Below are 26,121 nucleotides of genomic sequence, written 5' to 3'. Positions count from 1 at the left end.
TGGCTAGGCCACTCTCTTTACTTCATCTTGGTCAGTGATGTATTTCTTCCCCAGATCCCATGGGTTCTTGAAAACCTGTTGATCTTTGGCTCTGTGCCTTAATTAGGGTACACAAATTTTTGCCAGTGCTGAGAGCTTGAGTGTTCAGGGCCAGAATCCTATTGCACGCATGGACTTTTTCCCTGCAGAGATCCTGCCACTCTCTATGGGTGCCTTAAAGACCTTTGGTCCTTTCCTCACCTGAAACAAAATTTTCTTCCTGTATGAGTGCTCTTGATCCTGTTTCTTCTAGTTTGATGGAGTCAGCTTTCTGGAAGGAGGCATCTAGGAACAATGTCTGCTCTCAAATTCTGCATTTGTCCCTGTAATCCAAGGTTTCTCTGCCTCAGCACTACTGCCATTGTAGATCAGATAACTCTTTGTTATGTGGGGCTGTGCTAGGGATTTCAGGGTGTGTAGCAGCATCTCTGGCCTCGACCAAATAGATGTCAGTAGCATCCTCCAATTGCGACCATCAAAAATGTCTCCAGAAGTTGCTAATATCCCCTGGGGGGACAAAAGGCCTCCTGGTTATGAATCACTGTTTCTTTTTTTTTTTTTAAGTTTATTTATTTATTTTTAGAAAGAGAGAAAGAGAGTTCCAGTGTGTGTGTATGAGGTGGGGAGAGGCAGAGAAAGAGAGAGAGAGAGAGAGAGAGAGAGAGAGAGAGAGAGAGAGAAGAGAGAGAGAGAGACAGACTTCCAAGCAGGCTCTGTCCTGTTGGCCCAGACCTGGTATGGGTTTCCATCTCAGATCATGACCTGGGCCAAAGTCAAAAGTCAGATGCTCAACTGACTGAGCCTCCTCGGCACCCCATGAATCACCATTATAATTCAAGCTTATTGAGATATGAAAGACTCTCGATAAACTATAATTTGACAATTATATAGTTAGGAGATACTAATTCTCCTTTAGAGAAAAATATTAGAAAATTAGTTGAATTAGCAGCCAAATTGGGGTGGGGAGAAGGTAACGACAAGGTAGGTGAATAGCATGTATGTGTCAAGAAGATGTTATTCACATTTTACAGAACACTGGGGGACTACATCCCAGAGCTGCTTATCTGTTGGGCAGAGGAGGCAGGTGTCAAACCCATGGTCATCCAACCTTAGGATCCAGTATTCTTCCTGATACCATATACTACCCAGGGAATACTTAAGACTGCATTTTTGCTTTATTGTATAATACTGTATTTTGTATTGGGCACTAGGTTACAGGCATAAAAATACTTCACTAAAGATAAATCAAAATATGGAATGCCCATCAGTTCATTCAAATTTGAGTAGCAGCTCTTTCAGGGATTCTTAGGGGCTATGACGTTTACAGAGTATCTGCCTAAGGAACACCAAGCTTAGGGGTGCCTGGGTGGCTCAGTCGGTGAGGTGTCCGACTTCGGCTCAGGACATGATCTCACGGTCCGTGGGTTCGAGCCCCACGTTGGGCTCTGTGCTGACAGCTCAGAGCCTGGAGCTTGCTTCAGATTCTGTCTCCCTCTCTCTCTGTCCCTCCCCTGCTTGTGCTCTGCCTCTCTCTCTCTCTCAAAAATAAATAAACGTTAAAAAAAATTAGAAACACCAAGCTTAGCTCAAAGCCCATATGTTTACTATTTTGCTAGATTCTGTTTCTTTCAGGACAAATAAGGCAACTGGAAGAGAAAGTGAGGGAAGAGAAAATCTTCAGCAAGCCAAGATTGGAATGGAGAGGACTTTAAAGGCAAAGAATGGTATATAGAGATGGAGCAGGTGACAATTACAAATTGTGCAGTGTGGGACATGACGACACGCAAAGGATGGAGTGAGGGACATGTGTAGACAGGGTGGAGGTGTCTTCTTATGCTGTGTTAGTGACCTCTGACTTTACTCTCTAAGCCACTGGGCAGCCATTGAAGTATTCTAAGCAATAGCATTTCATGAACACATCTGTGTTTTAGTCAGGGAATACCCCCCAGGCTATTACTGTTATAGTTTAAACGTTGGATGGGGCGCCTGGGTGGCTCGGTTGGCTCAGCGTCCGACTCCGGACTTCAGCTCAGGCCATGATCTCATGGTCGTGAGATTGAGCCCTGAGGCAGACTCTGCACTGACGGCATGGAGCCTGCTTGGGACTCTCTCTCTCCCTGTCTCTCTGCCTCTCCCCCTCCTCACACACACATGCTGTCGTGCTCTCTTGCCCTCAAAGTAAATTAAAAAACATTAACAAAAGTTAAACGTTGGATATAAGCAGGCACAAGTCTCCACACCAAAATAGGGCCAGTGGTGACTATTCATTTACCTATTTACACTGTTTTTTTCTTTTTTTATGACTCCCAACATCTCAAACTTGAATGTGCATTCAAATTACCTGTGCCAGTGCAGGTTCTGATGCAGCAGGTTTGAATGAGGCCCAAGAGTCTGCATTTCTTACAAGCGCAGATATTGCCGGGGCTTCCCGTTCGTGGACAGTACTGTGGGTAACCAGGTTCTAAATGACAGCCAGTGTGCTGGATATTGGAAGAATAAGGTCGTGATACATAGTGGGGAATACGTGGCCCCCAGTGCCTGGAATATGGGTGCTCCCACTCTGTCGTTAGGGGTCTGTTTGTTTCCCTCTCCAGCCTCAAACTTCCTTTGTCGACTTTACTTTCTGGCTCTGTACAATGACCTTTTGCACCTCTGGGAATCTCATCCTCTCAGGTTCAAGTTTGGTAGAAACACATTCCCTGACTGTTTCCCCACAGTCTCAGTGAAACGTCTCCTGGCATTGGTTTGGCTCCCATTAAATCATAGGTCTGCTTCTGAACAAGTCACGATGGCAAGAGGAATGTGATAGTCCAATCAGCGTGGCCCAAGTTTGCCCTTGCCTATGATCAGTAGCAAAGTCTTCTGCATCTGAAGGGTTTATGCTGAAAATGGTGAAAGCGTGCCATTCCCAAGGGGAAAATAAGAATGCTGAACTGAAAAGGTGATTAGATTTCCACTATATACAGTGATTGGAGCCGTATCAGAGGTTTCCAAATGTTCTTGATTTCTTAGGAATTTTTTCATAGTGCCCCTAGTCCAAAAGAAATACCTAACAGTTAATTTATTTGGTAGTTTAGAGCCTAACAACTTAACAAGGATTTATGTGGTAACACCTTACTAACGTTCTATTTATTAAGTAGTTAAGTCCCAACAACTAAACAAGATTTACGTCCCCACTATTAAGTAGCTGTTTAAGTAATACATGTAAATTGAAAGAAAAATATTTTTGTTTCATTCTTTAAAAAACCACAGTCCCTTCCTAAGGGGATGCGTACACCTGTTGAGCTCCACACAGCTTCTTGACCTCAGGTTAAGATTGGATCCTGCTAACCTCATTTCCTCTTCTCCATTGATTTTTGTGTAGTAACTTCCCTTTATTCTAATGGCAATCCCCAAATCCCAACTTTACAAAGATACGATGTCATTGAAAGGAGTTTAGCAGGGGCACCATGTTCTCAGAACTGGGAACTACTTTGGGCTGATTGTTGGTGTTACCTCCAGCAGATGGCAAGTATCACTGTTTCCCTAGAACTTAAAAAAATACTTCAGGAGCCCCTGTGAAGTCACCAAGCACCTCAGTGCACAGTTTGGGAACCGTGGTCTTAGAAATTTCTTGTTTGAATTTCCTATTAGGTATCTCTGCAGAGGTGAAGGGTCAAATGTTGACAGTATGGGTTGAATTCAGGTAAAAGGTCTGGGCTGGTGGGCCATCTCAGCCCCAAGACCACTAGGATCCTACCACACATCTCTCCCTTTTCTTCACGGGAAGAATGGCGTGTGCCTACTCGACTACCACCCAGCTTCAGAGTACGCTATTATACTCTTTGATGTTCTGGATCCTGAATCTAATCGATGCCCCTACGGAGTAGCTCATCTCACTATTTGCATTTTATGTTTACATTTGCATTTAAAGTAAACCCCAGCAGTAGTGATTTTTTGTCTTGTAAGCTCCGAATTGTTCAGCTATTGGCATAAATAACAGAGGTGGTCATCATCATATATTTTTCATTCAGATTGTAAACCCTCTGAAGTTTTAGACTCCATCCCACTAAACTTAACAGTCTGTAACCGAGCTTAATTAATAAGGACTGAGTGGAACATGCTTTTGATCTTGAATGATTTGTTTCCCTTTAAAGTAGTTGATAGTGGGGCGCCTGGGTGGCTCAGTCAGTTAAGCGTCCGACTTCGGCTCAGGTCATGATCTCACGGTCCGTGAGTTCGAGCCCCGCGTCGGGCTCTGTGCTGGCAGCTCAGAGCCTGGAGCCTGTTTCAGATTCTGTGTCTCCCTCTCTCTCTGACCCTCCCCCGTTCATGCTCTGTCTCTCTCTGTCTCAAAAATAAATAAACATTTAAAAAATAAATAAATAAAAAAATAAAGTAGTTGATAGAACATTTTCTCATTGATTGTGCTTTTTTCCTGACTTGTTTATTGTTTCAATGGTGTAGTCTCAATATCCTCCAATCTCATTTGTAAAATAACTTAAGTGTTGTCTGTAACCAGTATACTGCCCAACGCATATGCACATTTTGTTTCACTAGAGCCAATGATCTCCCTAGTTCATGTATGAGGTGTAATGGGGTCATCATCATGTTATCATGACATTGCCGCAGCTTATCTCATTACTCACCATCTCATGAAGCTGTCACTCCTGCGGATCATGTAGAATAACCTCCTACAATCTCTTCCCACAGTCCAGGAAATACAATTTGTTGAGAATATTAAGTGCATCACGGTTATGTGACTGTTTGATTTTTTTAAATTAAAAATCAAGCTACTAACAATTATTCAGTTATCAGAAATGCCGTGTTAAGTTTTTCTCTTCGAATATCCAAATGATTTCAACTTTTATTTACAAAAGCAAAGTGGTGTTGGATTGCTTATTTTTTCTTTTCAGTTCTCTTTTCAACATCTTTTCATCCTGCAGATGAAATATTTGAAAAGTTATTAGCACAACACTGGCAGTTGGAGTAGACTTTGAAACATCACGTCATTGTGCGTGTTTATTTTTGAGGTTTGAGGTAGTTTGTGTCTTAAGTGGCATACAATGCTTGGCTATGACATGCAGTCTTGCTGTTATGATATTTTAGGACCTGTGTTAGTAATGAGTGTCTGTGAGTACTTATCATGTCACATAAACAATGGTGCTTTAATGAGGTGTTGAAAAATACTATTAGGCTGCTGAGTTTGTTTGTAATCATGAATGTCAACAGAGTTACGTGAATGATAAAGCAGTTTGTGTCTCGCTGATTGTCTTCCTGATGGGGCCCTTCATAGACCGTCTTAGTTCTTGTCCCAGCATTTATTCGTAATTGACATGTGACAGTCACAATCCTGGCTTCTGTTTATGTTTTTTCCTCATGCAGATATTTGAATTTCTTTTATAGAAAGAGAATGACATTGCATCTGTTGCTTGTTGAATAGACTCTCAGTTTATACTGGCAAAATGTCAAAGCTGTATGCCTCTATGTACGTGATTTTTCTTTCGTACAGCCATTTCTCTCTTAGTGTTCTAGTGATTGATTGAATGACTGTGTCGTAGCAGTATTTAAGGTGTCACTTACTGAACTTGAAATTGTCACCATAGTTCATCATATAACACTACTCATCATCTTTTGACCCTGTCACTCCTGCTGATTGTACAAAATAGAAGCTACCTCTCACCTTTTATTTTTTCTTAATATAACAGATATAGTTCATATATTTTATGCCCATATTTTAACTGACATTTTATCATTTCTCTCATGTTTATTATTAAGAGTTAATTTTTTTTTCACCCAGGTTAATACAAGAGAAAAAGTCGCGCAGTTTGTTAATGCATATTCAATATTGACCACCAAGCTAGATATCAGGGTATATAAATATATTGAATTGGGTAAACAGTACTGTCATAAAGGGAATATTAACTTAGACCTTCCAATATACTGGTTCTCAAAGCATTTTAATTTCATAGCAGATGCTGAATGTTTTGCCTTTTCAGAAATATTTAATTCAGTAAATAAATTTACAACGATACAGACAAAATATTCTATACTAAATACCTTTATAAAATCCACTGCTGTATAATCAGGGATGCCATGTGAATGTAGTGATGTGACAGAGAGAAGCATCTGATGATTCCTGGAGCATTGTCACATCTTGCCTTTGTTTAGAACCTGTTTTCTGACTAAAGGTGTCACAATAGGAAAAATAAGTTTGTAAGATACAGCTTTGAGGTGCATTTGTGGCAGGTGTAGAATTAAGTGTTTTCTAACAGAGAATTAACACTTGGCAAGAGAAAACATTAGGCCTTTGGGAAAATGAAGCTTTTTATTTTATAGAAAAACGTACCTTTACTTTAAAGCACGATGAAATTGTAGAATCAAGGCATACTCAATGGTTTTGTTTTGAGCTCAAAGATGCTTTTCAAAAGGAATTCTTGCAAAAAGCAAGTATAATGACAGTGGTATGATGCTTCATTGTCATATCATAAATTTTTTACTGTATCCAGACGTTATAAAAAATGCTTTCCAAGTTGCATAATCACAGAGACCAAGGCCGTTGCAAATAGTGCACACATTTAATAATTAAAAAAAAAAAAAGACAGCACTTTCACTTAGAGCAGACACACGCATCATTTACTATACTCTACACAAAATATTTTACAACCCGATTATCAACCTGTGTTTGCACTTGGGGAGCGCAGGTAAAGACCTCAGAACCTTCTGGGTCCTGACTGCAGCTGCAGATAGCGTCTCTTAAAAGACACAGTGCAGCTGGTTTCCTGGTCTCTTTTATGCCAGACGAGGAAGTGACTTTCTTTAGAGAAGAGGATTACAGTCATATCCTTAAATGAGGAAACTAGAACCAGATTTCTTTTTAGAACTTGCAGTGGGGATTCTCAAGACACGTTGCACTGAACTTTAGCTGCTTCTAAACTCAAGTTACTAAGATTTTGGTAACACTGCACATTCGACTTTGGAAAGAGACGGGGCCATGGAATAATACGCACTTTTCATCACTTGAAAATAATCATGCTCCTTGCCTGGGATAAAACGGTTAGTTATTCTGAAACCAGAAGAAACTGCAGAGAAAATTGAGCACTACATTAGCAGTGACTCAAATACCCTCTCAGATGTTTCTTTAATTTTGTAATGAATGTTTGCATTTGCCCTCAAATGAAATACCAGGCAGGCATCGTATTCTCATTTTTATATATTGTATAAAAACATCTAAAGCTAAATTAAGATGGAAAGGTAGTGTTTTACCTTCCTTTTCTGGAAAAAAAAAATCAAATATTTATTAACTGCTTTCTATTGTTGTCCTTCTCTTTAGAAAGTAATTTGTGGTCAGTGGAGCCCAGCGGGGAAGCTCCCTTTCCTCCAGATGGCTGTGACATTTGAGAAAACCTTGGAGGATTAAAGGCACTCTAGAAAGCACTCACTGCAAAGTCCTGACACAATTTGACAGTCCTAATCTGGGTCCTGAACTGATTGGATGACCAAGGGCACAAAATTCTCATCCAACTGTGCAATCACCGTGTAAATTTTTAAGGGCACTAAACATGTCCCACAGTTTTGGTGACCATTTTAAAAAATCTGTATATAATACCTTTTCTTCTTGGCATATGCTCGCAAAGGCTCATGTAAGTACCTTGTGTGGCTTAAAAAAAAAAGGCAATATTTTTGCGTGAATGAGCACAGCATGCTATAAATGTCTTTACTCTTTATTAAGTAGGGTTTGCAAACAATCTAAATGGTTAAATAGTGGAGGAAACTATAGAAATTGATCTCAATGAGCAAAGCCCACCAAATCTAATTATATGTTGTCACCATCTGCTGAAATATGATAACAGAATTAGTACAATTACTGTCAGAATTTCAAAGAAAAAAAACTTTTGGAAAAAAAACTGCACATGTGTGGCGTGTGTGAAAAAGAGAGAGAAATTGAGAGAAATTGAGAAAATGCAGAGATAGAATGCCAGGAGCAAGAAAGAATAGCATCTTACATGTTCTTTCTTTTTTACTTTTCCTACTTTTGTCAATTATAGTTTAAAACAACTCCTGAAAAGACTTTTCCCGATTTTTGAATTGATTAAAGTTACCAAGTTTTGGTAATGTGATTTTATTGGTTTGGAATCTTAGTTATATCCACTGCAGCTTCCAAAATTACTATGGCAACAGGTGTGTAATCATCGACATTGCACATAGCTTCAACGTGCGATGCATTTCTTCCGGCTGAATGAATATTAAATCATACTGCTTAACACCTCCTCCACTGGTAAAGAGATAAAGGTTTGGCCATGGCCTGTAAATTGATCCTGCCTCTATAGACTCCTTTTACTACAAAGCCATTGAATGGGATAATTTGTGCCTTTGAGGGTTTTTTTGAATTTATTAGAGCCTGACAGAAAGCTAGTTTTATTTCATTTAGTGAAAAAAAAAAAGTGGTGTGTTTAATTATTACTCATATTTCCTCTGTTAGAATTTTCTCTGAGAGAATATACTATTACTTTTGGTTGCAAGATGTGTGTTCATGACAGATGACATCGAAAAGAAAAGGGCATTTTCTGAGCATTTTGTGTTTTAAGGGTTGCTGTTTGTAACAAATGCAGGTGGTCTTTGTATGAAGCACCTAGGAAACCTATGAATTAAAACATAAAATATTATGTTTTTGTTATGTATAATATGTTCTATATTATATAATTTAAACATAAACACAGTCTTCTAATACATGTCAACTTTAAGAAGATAGTGTAATCCATGATTTTTTAAAATGTTTTATTTATTTTGAGAGAGAGACAGAGTGCGAGCAGGGGAGGGACAGAGAGAGAGAGGCACAGAGAATCCCAAGCAGGCTCCACGGTGTCAGCTCAGAGCCCGACACAGGGCTTCATCCCATGAACCGTGAGATCGTGACCTGAGCCAAAATCTAAGAATCAGACACTTCACCAAGTGAGACACCCAGGTGCCCCAATCCATGATTTTTTAATGAAGTCTAAACTTCACATGGTTTCTAATATTCCAGCTGATCTTTTGGACCAATCTCCACCTGTAAACAGGAAAGAAAGTGAATGATTATCAGATACTGCTTTTTATATACCTCTGATTGTCATCAAACTGTTTTCTTCTTAAATATCTAATGAAATACATAGCAGTTTACTTTTATTATTATTACTATTATTTTTGGGGTCACCCAAGATCATTTCATTTATAAGCCTATTGTATACATTAGACTGAGAAAAGTGAAGATTTTAAAGAGCTAACATTATAAGAAATCTACTTATGTTTAAGATACATAAATCAAGTACATAATATTATAAATTATAGTAGCTCTAAATAATACTGTTAAAATAGGAAGCCAGCTAAATGATTACAAAGCTCTATGGATTTTTTTTTTTTTTATTCAGTCTATGTTTTTAATGGCCATTTTATTCTGGAATGCCTTTCAGTAAACTTGAGATCATTAAATGAAACACAAGGAATCAATGTTAGAACAAAAGCTACAACTTGGAGTCTAGATACTTGGGTTTCTAAGAGACAATTCTACAAAAGCATAGAGAAAGGCTATATGTGAACTTCTACTCTACTGTTCCCTTTTCATCTCAGCCAAACATCCCAGAATATAATACCATTTAAGTATCATTAATTTTAATTTTAGTATGTTTTCATTTTCACACTGAGACATGTACTAAAGTTGAGATTACCACTGGGACAAGATCAGATCACCCAGTTACGTATTGGTGCTTTGTGAAAGGTAGCCTGACACACTGTAGTTATAATTGGCGACTAAGGAAGAGGTGAATGCTTTATTCGCACAAATGGGTTAACCATTCCTGAAATAGTGTCCATTGCATTGAAAACTATGAAAAGAACACGGAGAATATACTGATTTTCTCTAGACTGTTTTCTCTAGTTTTTCTCTATATTTTCTCCAGCTCATATTTAAACTTTTTTTTTTTTGAAAGGATGAATACACACTCTCAATGTTTCTGTAGATTCTCCTTTAATGGATCTGTGCCAGTGTGAACCATTGTTTCAGTTGCTTGTGGTTGCTCAGCTGTGGAAGGTTGCCTGGAAACGCTCCTTCTTCAGTGCAAAGCTCTTCAGCCACTTTCCATACCTTCTAGTCCAGAGCTTAAAGATTCAAGAAACCTAGCCACTGGTGTTTCTTTTTGAAATCTCTTTAGCAAAGTAATGATCTTGTACATGTAGGAAATCATTTCCCAGTTTATGGGGCATGCATATTTAAAACAAAACAAAAACTTTCAAAAAGAATTTTAAAATTGTTGTTACAAGTTCACACAAATTGAAATTGTTCCTCTCAAGTGAACTTGATACAAAGTTTTGTTATGCTAGTATCTTGCAATGTATAATATTGTTTCAAAATATTTAAAATTAACATCTACAGCAATCTCTCAGTCTGGAAATTTGACTCTGTTCCCATCAAGATTGCATCATATCCTCCTTACCTCCTTAAGTTGGGAAGGGTTGAAAATCAGAGATCTTAATTTGGAATTTTAATGCTCTTATTATGTTTAAATATAAGTACCAAAAAATAAAGTAAGTGCCATCATTAGTTAATAGAACATGATAGTCATTCACTGTTCTCCTTGGTTGAATTTGTTTGAGTTGGTCTTGAGAAGATTTTAGAAACTTGGTGTGATGAATAAATAGTATCGATTTAACTGTTTTTAGTTGGCTTCATATTTAGTCATTTTCTCTTTTAAAGTATAACTCAGTCATTTTGACAGCAAATTGAAAATAGAAAATCGTTTTGATCTGAGTTTTCCCAGTATTTGTCGGAATTCCTAATTTGGAAGTATAAAATGGGAATATTATAGTATATGCATGAGTTAAATATGCTACTACATAACACCTGGGTACCATCACTAACTTTAAAAAGAAAAGCAGCACTAGGCAGTTTTTAGTCTTTCTGTCTTTTTAAATGTAGTAAGAAATTATTGGTTTGTGATATGGGACAAGAAAGGAGAGATGTGCTCTGCAGTGTTTGAAAGACATACTATAATCAGAGATGTATGACTTAAATTTAAAATTTGTTAGACTTTGGTCTCCTAATAGTTTTTTTTTTTCCCTTTTTCCGGCTTACCTTCAAATTCTGTCTGTAATTTTAATCATGCAGTGTTAATATTGCCAACAACACACTCTATGACGGCTGTTAGTAAATTACATAGATTAAGTTAGTTATTAGACATTGAAATTTCTCTGTAATACTGTGTACATTCAAATTTATTTGAATTCATTTCCCCAACCTATTTATTTAAATAATTATTTCTGATGCATGGATTTTAGTTGCTGTATAAATGCATTTTTAAGGTTATTCATAATGATGATTTTTAGTTTTAAGTGCCTATGTGACTGCTGGCTTACTGATTTGGACTTACTCATCTTGTTGCTTCTGAATTTAAAAGTTGAAATCATTGGTCAAGAAAATCAGATGTAGTTCTTCATATTCTCTTTCATTCTATATCTTCTTAAGCCTAAGTGTCCCTCAGGATAGATCATTGGATCTGCTTGTTAAGTAATGATGAAATTTTTCAGTTAAATTAAGTTATATTTAAGGTATCACAAAGGGGATCATATTACAATAGCATATTGGGAACAGCACAGAAGAATAAAGCAGAGCCTATCGCTACCTGTTTAAGTGTGCATCTACTCTATTTTTAATTCAGAACAATTAGTTGTGGGCTCCAGATTACTGTAGTGAATAGAAACCTGGTATTCTCCTTGTCATTAGGGTGGGAGTCTGATTTTCATGTGAATTTAAATTGGTAATGCAGGGGAGAATATCAAAATAAGCTTACCGTGATGATTTTGAAAAAAATTAGCAAGGAAAAGTAAGAGAAAGAGTTCAAGTACTTACTGTGTGTAAGACAGTCTGTCTCCAAGGTGCTTTACATATGTTTACCTCAATGCAAAGAATGGCCCTGTGATTTAGTATTGTTACCATTTTGAAAATTGGGGAAAATCATGTTTATTGAGGTTAATTAAACTCAGGTTCCTCCCAGAGGATATTATTTCTAATAATTCTATTTCCAGAGGATATCATTTTCCACTACATCTCTATCTTCCTCATTAATATAGGAAGAGATGAGCTCTCTGATGGCAAAGAAAATAATCACCTTAAATAATCTGATATTTCCATGGAAACCAGGAAAAATGCTCTGTGTCTTTGAGGATGGTTATATGCCAAGCCCACAGTAAGAGGTGCAAAGATAAGTTAGGACATGGTCTCTGACCCCATGGAACGTCTACCCATGAAAATTACAACTGTAAAATGTCATCATGACCCGCTGTGGTAATTGTGAAGGCAGAGTGCAATGTGCTATGGCAGTGTGGATGACTTCATTGAGGAGGTGACCTTTGAGAAGGGTCTGGAAAGATATGTTCACTGGGTAGTAAAAGGAGGAGGGACATTTCAGGTTGGTGCAGAGACACAGATAGTTGGTGAGCAGTCCCACTTGCCAACAAAGAGTGTGTTTTGGTAGGTCTGGAGAGGTTCTGGTTAGGTCAGTAGAATCAGTATCACAAAGGGCCTTCCTTGCATGGCAGGCTGAAGTATTTACATGCACCTTGTTGGATAAAGAGGAGATCTAGAAAGCACTTATTCGTTATAGACTAAAAAGTTCAGATGCGTATGTCGGGAAGATTGCATTTGTGGTAATTAAGAGGATATGGTTAAGGGAGAGACTTTTGAGTCAGTAATATCAGCAAGGATACTATTACCTTTCTTAGGCTCTAGGTGAGCAATTCTAGGGCTTGAGCCAAGCACATGAATAAGGGGTACTCAGAAATCTTGACGCAAAGGCATTTATATATTTTAAAAACACCTTTGAGTCTTTGCTTTTAATCCTTTGGATATATACCTAGGAGTGGAATTGCTGGATCACATGGTGATTTTCTGTTTAACTTTTTGACAAACCTCCAAACTCCTTGACCTTTATAATGATGAGATGAGAGAGGGCTTTCTAAGCATAATAAATTTTACACGTTTCTCTCAAAACAAATAAATCTTAGGAAGCTAGTATTTACCACACAAGGCACTCGGCTTCTTCTTTTTCTTTTCTCCACGCCCCGCCCCCCGCCCCGCCTTTTTTTTTTTTTTTTTTTTTTTTTTTTTTTTTTTTTTTAAGTGAATGAATGCATTTGTGGAGGCAAGAAAGAAGAAGTCAGCTGGGACATTTCCTGCCAGTTAGCTATCCTCCTCTTTAACAGACCTACAGAAACTTCACGCAGGAAGTAGATGGATCATGGTGGGGTAGAGAAGGCTTGCTAGAATGAGGAACTGAAATGAGATGGCTTTTCCCCAAGAATGCCACGGCACTTTACAGAGGATGTAAAGATGAGCAGTTGGCGAGAAGAAAGAGTGTCTGGTGAAGGGCACCTGGAGAAAAGGTGTAATCCCTGAGGTCTGAAAATGAGGAAGGGAGCGTTCATTTTCCCTTGTAACTCTGGTCCTCTCATGCTCTTCCTCTACCTTCACTTCATCATACCCCACTAGGAGATACACAGGGATAGGAGACCTTCCCAAACTCCTCTCTTTGCCTCTGCATTAAGTCCTCCCACTAAAAAACAACCCAAAACAAAGTCATTGAATGTCTTTTAGTTTTATTCCCTTTCTGTGAAGAGCTGAATGGAGGACCCCTTGTACATTAGTGAGCATTTTAGATGTGCCTGAAAGTGGGAGGGGAGGCATTTCACATTTGGCCTTGATCTCTTCCTCTTGGAACTTCCAAGGGGTTTCACCAACTCAGTTTTGTCCCAAACCGGTGCAGGAGTGCTTTAATATGAGGAAAGCCTCATAAGTCCAAATTTTTGACAAGTTAGTTTTTAAAAAGAAAGAGAAATGAAGGGAAAAAAGAATGAGGGAGAGAAAAAAGGAGTACTAACATTTTTTAAATTAGTCCATCATCTATGAAAGTAGATCCCTGAATTCTGAAAGTTCTGTGAACTTGGGTAGATTGTATAAGCTCTCAGGACCTCAGGGCTCTCTTTTATAAAATAAAGATACTGATTGTATTCCTATTTTGTGAAATAGGCTTTTTCTACTCACTGGGAAGTTCTCTGTGTGAAAATACATTGTAAATTTTAATGTGCTTAGCAAATGGTTTTCTTTTCGCAGTGAATCCTTAATGACAGTAATTTTGACTTTTTTGTCATCCACAGGGAACATGGTGCCTCAAAGTAGTAGACGAATTTAAGAAAATGGTTGAAAAATTGTGTAAAGTGTACTGTGATAAGTTGAAGCCAGGTTTTGTGGCTCGATAAGTTAGATTTCTTAATATAATTTACTAAAACCTGTGTATGATACATACTGTGCCCACAGAAGTAACCATAGTTGCAAGGGATGATACCCTTTTTTAAAAAAAAGAGTGCGTGAAGACCATTTATTGACATTTATTGGCATTAAAACTTCGGCCTCTCGGGGCGCCTGGGTGGCTCAGTCGGTTGAGCGTCCGACTTCAGCTCAGGTCATGATCTCGCGGTCTGTGGGTTCGAGCCCCGCGTCGGGCTCTGTGCTGGCAGCTCAGAGCCTGGAGCCTGTTTCAGATTCTGTGTCTCCCTCTTTCTCTGACCCTCCCCTGTTCATGCTCTCTCTCTGTCTCAAAAATAAATAAATGTTAAAAACAAAACAAAACAAAACAAAAAACTTCGGCCTCTCCTGATTGAATATATATCACATTGAAACGCAATAGTTAAGGGGCCCCTGGGTGGCTCAGTCGGTTAAGCGTCTGACTTTGGCTCAGGTCATGATCTCACAGTTTGTCAGTTTGAGCCCTGTGTCAGGCTCTGTGCTGACAGCTCAGAGCCTGGAACCTGCTTCGGATTCTGTGTCTCCTTCTCTCTCTGCCCCGCTCCTGCTCATGCTCTGTCTCTCTCTCTTAAAATAAACATTAAAAAAATAAAAAAGAAAATGCAATAGTTAAAACAAAACAGAAATGCAATAGTGAGTTATAAAGTAGGTAAGACTTTTAAAGATTCTACAACAGGAAGACTTCTTTGAGTAAGAAGTCTTAAATGTCTCTCAGTATTTTTTCTTAATAAACTTTAAAGTGATTTTCAATCTTGACTCAAAATTTACCATCCATGATACATTTCTTGTTTTTTTCTTGACTCTTTTCCTGTTCAGTTCTGCTATACTACATTTAGAAAGAAATATTGAGTAAATGGCTGGTTTCTCCTGACTGAAAAGTACTTTCCTAAGGACAGCCTCATTAGCATAGGCTTTCCCTCCTTCCTCCATTTCTGCCTCCTCTCTCACTAGATGGCGCCCTCCCTGAGGTAGGTTTTTTTTTTTCCTTTTTTAATATGAAATTTATTGCCAAATTGGTTTCCATACAACACCCAGTGCTCATCCCAACAGGTGCCCTCCTCAATGCCCATCACCCACTTTCCCCTCCCTCCCACTCCCCCATCAACCCTCAGTTTATTCTCAGTTTTTAAGAGTCTCTTATGGTTTGCCTCCTTCCCTCTCTGTAACTTTTTTTTTTCCCCTTCCCCTCCCCCATGGTCTTCTGTTAAGTTTCTCAGGATCCACATAAGAGTGAAAATATATGGTATCTCTCTTTCTCTGTATGACTTATTTCACTTAGCATCACACTCTCCAGTTCCATCCATGTTGCTACAAAAGGCCATATTTCATTCTTTCTCATTGCCACATCGTATTCCATTGTATATATAAACCACAACTTCTTTATCCATTCATCAGCTGATGGACATTTGGGCTCTTTCCATAATTGGCCTATTGTTGAAAGTGCTGCTATAAACATTGGGGTACAAGTACCCCTATGCATCAGCATACCTGTATCTCTTGGGTAAATTCCTAGCAGTGCTATTGCTGGGTCATAGGGTAGGTCTATTTTTAATTTTTTGAGGAACCTCCACACTGTTTTCCAGAGTGGCTGCACCAGTTTGCATTCCGACCAACAGTGCAAGAGGGTTCCTGTTTCTCCACATCCTCTCTAGCATCTATAGTCTCCAATTTGTTCATTTTAGCCACTCTGACTGGTGTGAGGTGATTATCTCAGTGTGGTTTTCATTTGTATTTCCCTGATGAGGAGTGACGTTGAGCATCTTTTCATGTGCCTGTTGGCCATCTGGATGTCTTCTTTAGACAAGTGTCTATTCATGTCTCTGCCCATTTCTTCACTGGATTGTTTGTTTTTCAGGTGTGGAGTTTGGTGAGTTCTTTATAGATTTTGGATACTAGCCCTTTGTCCGATATGTCATTTGCAAATATCTTTTCCCATTCTGTCGGTTGCCTTTTAGTTTTGTTGGTTGTTTCCTTTGCAGTGCAGAAGATTTTATCTTGATGAGGTCCCAATAGTTCATTTTTGCTTTTAATTCCCTTGCCTTTGGAGATGTGTCAAGTAAGAAATTGCTGCAGCTGAGGTCAGAGAGGTTTTTTCCTGCTTTCTCCTCTAGGATTTTGATGGTTTCCTGTCTCACATTCAGGTCCTTCATCCATTTTGAGTTTATTTTTGTGAATGGTGTAAGAAAGTGGTCTGGTTTCATTCTTCTGCATGTTGCTGTCCATTTCTCCCAGCACCAATGTGTTAAAGAGACTGTCTTTTTTTCCATTGGATATTCTTTCCTGTTTTGTCAAAGATTAGCTGGCCATACTTTTGTGGATCCAATTCTGGAGTCTCTATTCTATTCCATTGGTCTATGTGTCTGTTTTTGTGCCAATACCATGCTGTCTTGATGATTACAGCTTTGTAGTAGAGGCTAAAGTCTGGGATTGTGATGCCTCCCGCTTTGGTTTTCTTCTTCAATATTACTTTGGCTGTTTGGGGTCTTTTGTGGTTCCATAAAAATTTTAGGATTGCTTGTTCCAGCTTTGAGATGAATGCTGGTGCAATTTTGATTAGGATTGCATTGAATGTGTAGATTGCTTTGGGTAGTATTGACTTTTTAACAGTATTTATTCTTCCAATCCGTGAGGATGGAATGTTTTTCCATTTCTTTGTATCTTTGAGAGAGCCTGAAACTACACTTGAGATTATTAGACCAGAACAAAGAACATACTGATTCTGCATGAAGAGTTAAACCATCTGAGTGAAGCTGGCTCTATCCACCTAACTTAAAACTTTGGAAGGCTTAGAGTCTGGGAGTGGAGAATGGGTGAGAGCAGAGGGGAGAGTACCATAACAAGAGCATGTTACACAATCTTTGGGAACTCAGTAAGGCCATTGGGTACTTGAGAAATGGCAGGTTCTGATCGAATGCTTTTACTGGATTCTGAGGATTTGGGGGAGAAAATGGATCAGCTTGTTTTTCATGGTTTAATTTTTTTAAGCAGGTTTTAAAATTGTAAAAATTTGATGTGAGTTATGTACATTTCAATTAATTTGTATATTCTGAGAATGCTATATTTTCATTCTTATATTTTGTTTCCTAAACTTTGTATCTGTTTTCAGTCCCCAGAAACACGTATATTTTCTTAAGAAATACACATTTTTATATCTAAAACTATACCTAAAATACATATGCACAAACATATGTTCTTCCTGAACTTTATCCTGAAGATTTTTCTTTCCTGTTTGTTTTTTATAAACTAAGTCATTTCAACCACAAACTTCTGTTATACAACTTAAACATTGACAGTGTTTTTTTTCCCTTTAAAATTAAAATGTTTTCTTAATTCATTTTTCAAGAAGAATGAAAATATTTGAAAGAGAAATTTTAATGTTTAGAAATCACTTTGGGACTTGGTCTGTGGGTTAAGTACACCTTTACATAGTGAAAAATACCAGCACTTATGGTCTATTGAACTGTGATATATGAATAAAAGCAATGAAAGGAAAGCAAACCCTACAACTAGATTCTGCTTCAGATGTCTTATTAAAACTATGTGTTATTTAATGGGCAATTTACAGTGAATATCATGAAAAAGTAAATATAGAATAAGCAATTATGGCTTTAAAATAAGAGACTACAAATATTTGTGATTTATGTTATTTTCTTAATTTGAAACATGTGTATGTTCCATAACTATACAGCAAAAAATAAAAAAACGTAATTAAGCCAGAATGCCATTATCAAAACAAAATGAAACAAGGATATATTCCAATAATCTGCAGTGATAATTTAAGCTATGCTAGTGTGTCTTACCATAATTATTTCTGCAGACAAGAAGAATAACTTGGAGAGAATTCACATCTATATTTGCCTAATTTTGTTTTTGTCCTTGGGTTTCATTTCTGTCCCATGGTAATATGTAAAAGGAAGACCACCTGTTTTCCACTGGGTTTTTAGCATGGGTAAAATTCTTAAGACACAGCAATATATTCTTGATCAGAGTTTTTCTGGAAATTTGACGTAAGTTAGTGATAACTGTAATAATAATAATAAATTGCAGTCAATAAAGTGAAAGGTCTTCCAGCAAGATTGCACCATCAAAAAAAAAAAAAAGGAAAGAAAAGAAAAGAAATCTATGAGTGGACACGCAAATATACTTTGCAGACTTAAAATACTTTATGAATCAAGTTTATGAATAAAGACATCAGTTCACTTCCATAAGGATCCAGAAAGAGAATATTTAAGTATAAATATTGATAGATATCATCTAGGCAGCATGTATTTTCCTATAACATGTTGAATTATAGGAGAACAGATCATTCTAGAGTAATGTTTTTAATGAGCTGGAAATATTTCTGTCTTCCAAAAGATTGCTGTGAGTTGCAGAAGGTGGAGGAAAAGCCATTTTGCTTGACAAATTGCAAAAGTATTTTGAAGTAGTGTTCCCCAGTTTCTATTTTAAGCTTAGCAAGAGGAAAAGTTATTTTCTGGTATATGTGTCAAAAAAAATCAGATCAGAAAGGCTGTCTTCAATTGATTTTTCAACTTGAAAGGAACAGGGAAGGGAAAGTTGGTTTTTGCTCTTGTCCATCAGGGTATTATGCCTGTCAGCTTGTGTGCAAATGATTTATTCTGAAAAGTGGACTTTGCAGTTAGAGAAATACTAGGATGGTGCATTTGTGCCCCATGGAGTGTTTGCAAATGGAATAATGCATCAGCGAAGCCGGCTTTTTGCTTCCTGTCTGCCTGCACTTAGGCAAGTCTAAGCATCCATTTTCAATAATGGTTCAAATAATTGAAAAAAATAAAGGGTCTGCATTTCCGGATAGTTGGACTATTCATCCACTACCTCTGCACGACAAGGAGGAAAAGAAAGCTTAACTGCCCGGTTTATCATTTTAGCAGTTACTTAAGAATAAGAAAGTTAAAAAAAACAACAACCAAAAACCAAACCTCCTAAGTCGAATTAAGTTGTATAACCCAAAAACCAGACAGCAACCATTTTATAGCAGTTTGCTTTCTATTTCCATTTTCTTTAACTGGAATTTTTATGCTTAATATTTTAACTTCCATTTTGCGTAATTATATTTGAAATTGTTTCATGTAAGATGCTTTCCCATTCTAAGTGCTGTTTTGAGAAAAGGTTGAACTTCATTTTCTCTCACGTATGTAAATGAGCCAATGCAAGCAGATAACTTCTGTGAGAAAGCCAGGTGTTCGCAGCCGTTTAATAACTCATTCCAGGCTATGAATTTTATAACTCCAATACTCTTCAGTTTAATTTTTAAAACGGACTTTCAGGGGTGAATTGAGGTACTACAAAATCAAATTTTTAGTTGCAATATACTGTGAAGTTCCTCCTGGTTTACATGCCAATGTGAGAGAATTTCTGAGAGCTCTTCTCATGGTTGCACTCAATTAACTCATTACTATGCCATGTTTCATCCACACGTATGTAGACATTTCATATCTTCCATACATAAAGTATTTAAAGTACTCTTAGAATGAGTATATACTCCTAATTTTAACTTTAGGTTCCACACAATCTAGTGCCAGTCTCTTTCTAGCTTCATACTGCTCAGTTTACTAAATTTTCTGTTATTCTGCATGGTCATTCTCAAATTATTTAACAAACTATTCTGCATAGGTAGGTACCGATAGAACAGACATTTGTATATCCTGTGAGTGTTTAACTGCCAGATCGCAACTCTTCTTTTCCTCATATATACTCTGTAACTTCCAACATCTCTATATCAGTTAAGAATGATTCATGTGATAGAATGTACAATTTGTTGAATCTTAAACAAGCTGATGGTATTTATGTAAGAAAAGTTTAGAGGTAGGCGGGAAGTTCTTGGCTAGTGTAACTCATCAGCAGTGAGTTCAGGAACCAGGCTCTTTCTGCTTTTCTGCTGTTAGTCTGTTTGCTTTTGTCCTCATGATTGTTCCCACATGCTCACAGCATGGCTGCTGCATCTCCAACTTCCCATCCGTATTCCAGGCAAGGAAAACCGTGAAGTGGAAAGGGCTAAGAGTAAAGGGCTATGCCAGATGGTTGTGTCTTTCTTTTCTTTCTTTTCAGTAAAGTAGTAGCTCTCTCAGAAGCCCTACCCAGAAATCTTTGGCTCACATTTCATTGGCCAACACTCTCATGGCTGTCCCCTACCTCTGGAAGATGGCTAAGGAGAAGGAAATGCGAGTGACAGTGGGTCCCTGGATGAACAGTGCCTGACACACTGCTTGTCCACTCACATTCGTCCTTCCACTTGGAAAGTTTCTGTGCCATCTCTCATATGCCTTTCATCCACATCGCATGTACAGGCTTCCAGTCTTTTCCAGTTTCCATTGAGGGTCTGTGCACTGCTCTTGATATTTTCCTATGGAATATCACATTTCGGCCTTGATAATGTAAGGCAAAATAGCCATAATTAGCTAGGTGCACCTGTGTCTTAATCTTGAGGTCAAAGACCATATGAATCAGGAGTTCCTCAGCTGCAAGTGTCAAAAAATAATTTTAACTAGTGTATTCTATAATTCATTGGTTCATTAAACATGGAAGTCCAGGAATTTCCTGGTTTTGGGCTTGTCTGAAACCAAAAGTTAAAATGATGTGCCCATTATTAATCCATGTGTCTATTCTCATTTTCTTTCTCGTTTTTCATCCTGCTTCCCTCCTTCCCTCCCTCCCACTCTTTCTCTCTCTCTACTCCTTCATTCTCCTTGACTTCTTCCTCTCTCTCATTCTTTATTCTACTTTTCTGTTTTGCTCCATTCTGAAACAGGTTTTCAGCACATTGTGTAAAATATAGATGTTTGTGGCTCTTAATTTATCTGGTTTTCCATTATGCCAGAGTCAGGGAGAGCCCCTCTTACTCCAAAGTCAACTTATCAAATGTTTCTGGAAGAACTACCACCAGCCTTGGTTGGCCACATTACTACCCTTTGACCAGTCACTGTTACTAAGATTGACCAGGCCTTGGCCATGTGACCTTTCTGGTGGCCCAGCAGTAGACAAGAATTGTAGTTGATGGTTCCATATAGCCATACATGATGCTCTGCAGGCAAAATAACAGCTGTTATTTTTCCTATCTTTTTTCACTGCATTTGAGTGCATCTGATGAAGTAAGTTGGAGTTCAGTCGGTGTTGGGAGAAGCGAATGAATAAACAGAAGAAGACCTGATCTGACCTGTGAGCAAGAGGAGAAAATTGGGTAGTGTTTCAGTGTTTTGTGAGCTATATTTAGATTATGCAATGCCATTTTATATTTTGAATTCATATGAATTCCAAGTAGATAAGTTATTCAAACTTAAAAAGATACTTAAGAGGGGCACCTAGGAGGCTCAGTCGCTTGAGCATCCAACTCTTGATTTCGGCTCAGGTCATGATCCCAGGGTCGTGGGATCAAGCCCAGCACTGAGCATGGAGCCTGCTTAAGATTCTCTGTCTCTCTCTCTCTCTCTCTGTCTCTCTCTGTCTCTGCCTCTCTCCCCTACTCATGCTCTTTCTCTCTCTAAAGAAATTAAAAAAAAAAAAGTAAGAAAATGCAGCCCAAAATCACATCCAAAAGTGTTACCTCTACTCTTGTTCTTTCAGCAAATATTTGTGAAGTGCCTACTCTGTACTAAGGCACAAATTGGAAGGTGCTTTATTCTTTTGGTGAAGGTAACTGAGATATTTTTCTCTATACTTAATTAAAATGTTAATTGATAGAGAAAATAACAAACAGGTAATATATAGTTAGCAAATGAAGAACCATTGGTCCCTTTAAAGCTTCTTTTAAATATGTTTAGTGTTGTGCTCAACTCCAGTATATAGAGATAATAATCTTAGGAAAATGAATTCAGATATTTAATCCGATTTATTTTAACTCAATTAAAAAGGCATTAGATACATTTTTATGTCTCCCAGAAAACATCTTACGCCTAAGCATGTAAGTCCAAATAAAACAAGTTTATATTTGTACCTATTATTTCTCTATTATCCTGTTGACTGATTTAGAAGACTTCTGACATGGAAGGTTTTAGCATTTATTTCTCCTTAGTTTTTTTTCTACTTACCTTGAATAACTCAGTTCGTTCAAGACCTCTGATGGGTTCACTGTCATTGCCCCCTATCTTTGCCGTCAGTGTTTGGAATGAGGAAAGGAAGGGCTTGAAGCACAGTGGCCTCTTTGTCACTCCCATACCTAGTCATTATCTCTCCAGAAATCAGGTTGATTTTGCCCGGCCAGGCTGTCTAGGGCTGGATCCATTCAGCCCATTCTTGCAGGGATAATAAGGCTCGGGGCTTATTTCAGTGGGCTGCCCTAGAACAGCTTTCCTCTTAGTTGCCTTTTGAAGATTGATTGGTTTGCAAAGGAAGACAGATAATACCACTCTCTTTCTCACTTTCTCTCTCTTTCCACTTTTGAAAACGTGATAGTTGTATACAATAGGAAGTCTTACTTGTGTCTCTGCTTTATGTAGTTCTCTACACATGATTCTCGAAGCTGAGGAACTTTTAATGGGACTCCTTAGCTAAGCAGAAATCACTTATATAATCCAGCTCTGTATCGTTCGTTTTCTGATGTTTGAAACAGAGTGATAAGATAGAAAAAGATAGAGTGGGCAGGGGGCGGGTGAGGGAGAGATGGAAGAGAATTTCTAAGGCTAGTCATTTAACAGACTGACTCAGATTAAAGTCACCAGGAGTCTTCTGGAAAGAGAAACTTCTCAACAAAATGTTTGGCCTTTTTTTTTTAAAGGTGATGGGAAATAATTATATGGTTTTAGTAAACCACAACAATCTCTTTATATTGTAACACTCAAAATAGATGCCACAAGAACGAGTTAATGAGCAGGTGTCATGGCAATAACTTAATTCTAATCAAGTAAAATCAATTCAAATAAACCCAAAGACAATTTGAAAAACTACTCTGTGTTCTAGGCCATTGCTGGAATCTGGAAAACTTTTTTTTAAGTAATTTTTAAATTTATTTAGTTTTATTGAGGGGGGTAGAGACAGAGAGAGAATCCCAAGCAGGCTCTGTGCAAACAACGCAGAGGCTGACTCAGGGCTTGAACTCACGAACTGTGAGATCTTGACCTGAGCCAAAATCAAGAGATGGATGCTTAATTGACTGAGCCACCCAGGCACTCTTGGAAAATTCCTTTTAAGTAGTACTTATAAACAAGGCTTCAGTCTAGTGGTAGAAGTTTAAAAAAGTGAAGAATGCTGATGATAAATTTTGACAGGTGCTCTGTGTGTAGTGAACATGAGGAATGAATACAGCCTCTACTTTTGGCACCTGATGCAGTAAGGAAGTGTGTTATACCCTGACTCCAGTTTTAGGAGGGCCCCTGCAAACTTGTAGGATGACAGAAATGGTATTTTTTTTCTCTTGTAACGGGGTAGATATTTACATGTCACACTCAGACATACAAAACACAATATTCTATCTTACTTGTCTGTAATTGGGGCCTACACATAGTGATGGAGAAGAAAATAACTGCTAAATAAAGCTATTCCAGCCACCTTTGGTTTATATTGGTCTCTTTCAGATGTACCCAATTGAAGTTGACTAAATCCTTAGTCAATCTGAAGATTCTATTCTGTCAGGAACGTGTCTTTCAATGAGTTCAAGCTCCTCCTCTTTCTCAAGATGGCCTTGAGAGCAGGGCTAAATTTCCATGTCCCGAGATAAGAGAGGGCAATGCCTCTGGTCTGTGTGCTGTGTTTGTCCTCATTATTTTCCTCTGAGAGCAGAAATACTGTCTGGAGACAATGCCTCGTGTTGCCCCAAATATCTTGTGTTCTTGTCCATTTTGGGGTGACACTTTTTACACAGACTGTGAAAGATGTTGGTTTTCTTGCTTCTGGTTTTTGAGATCCTCATGGTTTATAGGAGAGGTTGACAAACTACTGCATGCAAACCAAATCTCCCCCACTGTGGGCCACATGTAGCCACACCAGTGCCAGTTCATTTACATATTGAATCTGCCTGTGTTAGTTCTCCAACAGAGGTAAGTAGTTTCTGCAAAGATGACATGGTGCACAAAGCCTAAAATATTTACTAACTAGGCCTTTACAGAAAAAGTTTGTCCGCCCCTCCTATCCAGAGTTCTTGGGTTGACTACTCTTTGCCTACCCTTCTTGACGCGTTTCATCTTTTCCAGAGCATACAGGGAGGACTGGGTCTCATGCACAGCAACCTGGGCCAGACAGGTTCAGAGAGTCATGTCAGGTACATCTGTCTAGAGATATTCCTGTCCCTTTTCTGTTTTACTGCTTTTTTGCATCACACCAGATATAAAAAGGAAACAACGCATAAGCCCAGTCTCAGCCTGCCCCTATCACTCATCTTATCTGGGGTTATTGGAAGTGGTTGTATGTAAAATTTCCACCCCCTTGGCTGGAGGTCTTTGGAATCTTCTTAGAAACTCATCTATCATTTTCAACCCAGCTGTGTCCATTCCAGACTTTCTTCTTTCCACGAAGGGCTTTCTACTTTGCATTTGGCAAGTGGTGAGAACTTTCCTTACATGAATGGTCATTCAGTATGGCATTCAGTGTGTCCTGTATGCCAGCAATGCCACATCATGGGTGGGAGGAGGGCAGCAAGCCAGATGACTATGGTGTCTGCCCGAGTTTGAGAACCACTGCCTTTTATCAGATCTCCAGCTAACACCAGATGAACTGCATTGGCCCGGCTTCAGTCCTGATATGTGAAAGAGAGCTTTAAAAATGTAGAACATTCCATTCTATTTCTGCAAAGGCTGGAGTAGACTAAAACAAAATCTGTTTGTTTGTTTTTTAGTTAAATTTTTCTGCTTGCATTTCTGCTCTAGTAATTCTCTTTCTTCCTGGGGCACTCAGTGCCTCTGGTTAAATAGAGATATACACACAAGGAAGACGAGTAAATATCTTAGGGGAGGGGGCAGTGTTTCCGATTACTACACCCATGAGCATTCATGACACAGATGTATCTAGATGGTGGAGTTCATGCCTGGAACCAGCGGCACTATTTGCCAAGTCAGGAGTTTCAGCTCCGGACTCCAAGTGTAACACTTCTGATTCCAACATCGGAATCTTCGACTTGCTCATCAGACCGTTTCATTCAGACCTGCCATGGGCATCTCAAACTTGGTGACAGTGAAAGATAATTCCTTGTCTTTCCCCTCAGACACTCTCGGTTCCCTGAATTCTTGACCTTGGTGGCTAGCTATGGGACAGTGACTGCAAGCATTGGTTTTAGAGTTGAACTGATCTAGATTCAGTTATCAGTTTCATTCTGTGTTAGCACTGTGATCTTGGACAGCCAGACTTTCTAAGTCTATATTTTCCTGCAAAAAGAAGGAAGCTACAACTCCCATGGGTAATTTTGGAGATTTGGAGAAAGCGTATACCTGATACTGGATATTTATTATCCTAAATTTGCCCCCTCCTCAACATCCTCTTAGTGACCAAGGCTCGAGGCAGTACTATGTATGCTTTTCCAGAAATACCTTTCAAATACCTTTCCTTTCAGCAAATTGCCACTAGTAGCAAAGACCATCCCTATTATTTTGAGGGATGGCCTGGTTTCCTGTTTGTTCTCCCTCCGTCCAGGTGGCTCACCTCTTAGAGCTATCAGGTATGGTTAGGCAGGCTCCAGAATGCCCAGGAGCAGTGCATCTAAGGGGCACTCCTCAGGTGTCAGTGAAACCTTGTAAAGGTCTGTCTACACACACACACACACACACACACACACACACACACACTTCACATTCACATAGTCATGTATACACCATACACACTGGCACTGA

At 38.5% G+C, this 26,121-nt stretch overlaps 1 protein-coding gene across 5 annotated transcripts in view; it reads left to right on the top strand.

The window, feature by feature from the left end:
- Positions 1-26,121, top strand: part of SLIT2 (slit guidance ligand 2) — a 376,497-nt gene that overhangs the window by 97,669 nt on the left and 252,707 nt on the right. The gene's annotated exons all lie outside the window — the stretch shown is intronic.

The sequence above is a fragment of the Panthera leo genome, chromosome B1 (genome assembly GCF_018350215.1).
Source record: "Panthera leo isolate Ple1 chromosome B1, P.leo_Ple1_pat1.1, whole genome shotgun sequence".
NCBI classification, from domain to species: Eukaryota; Metazoa; Chordata; class Mammalia; order Carnivora; family Felidae; genus Panthera; species Panthera leo.
Note: the sequence above shows the minus strand (reverse complement) of the source record. Positions and strands in the feature narration are given on the sequence as shown.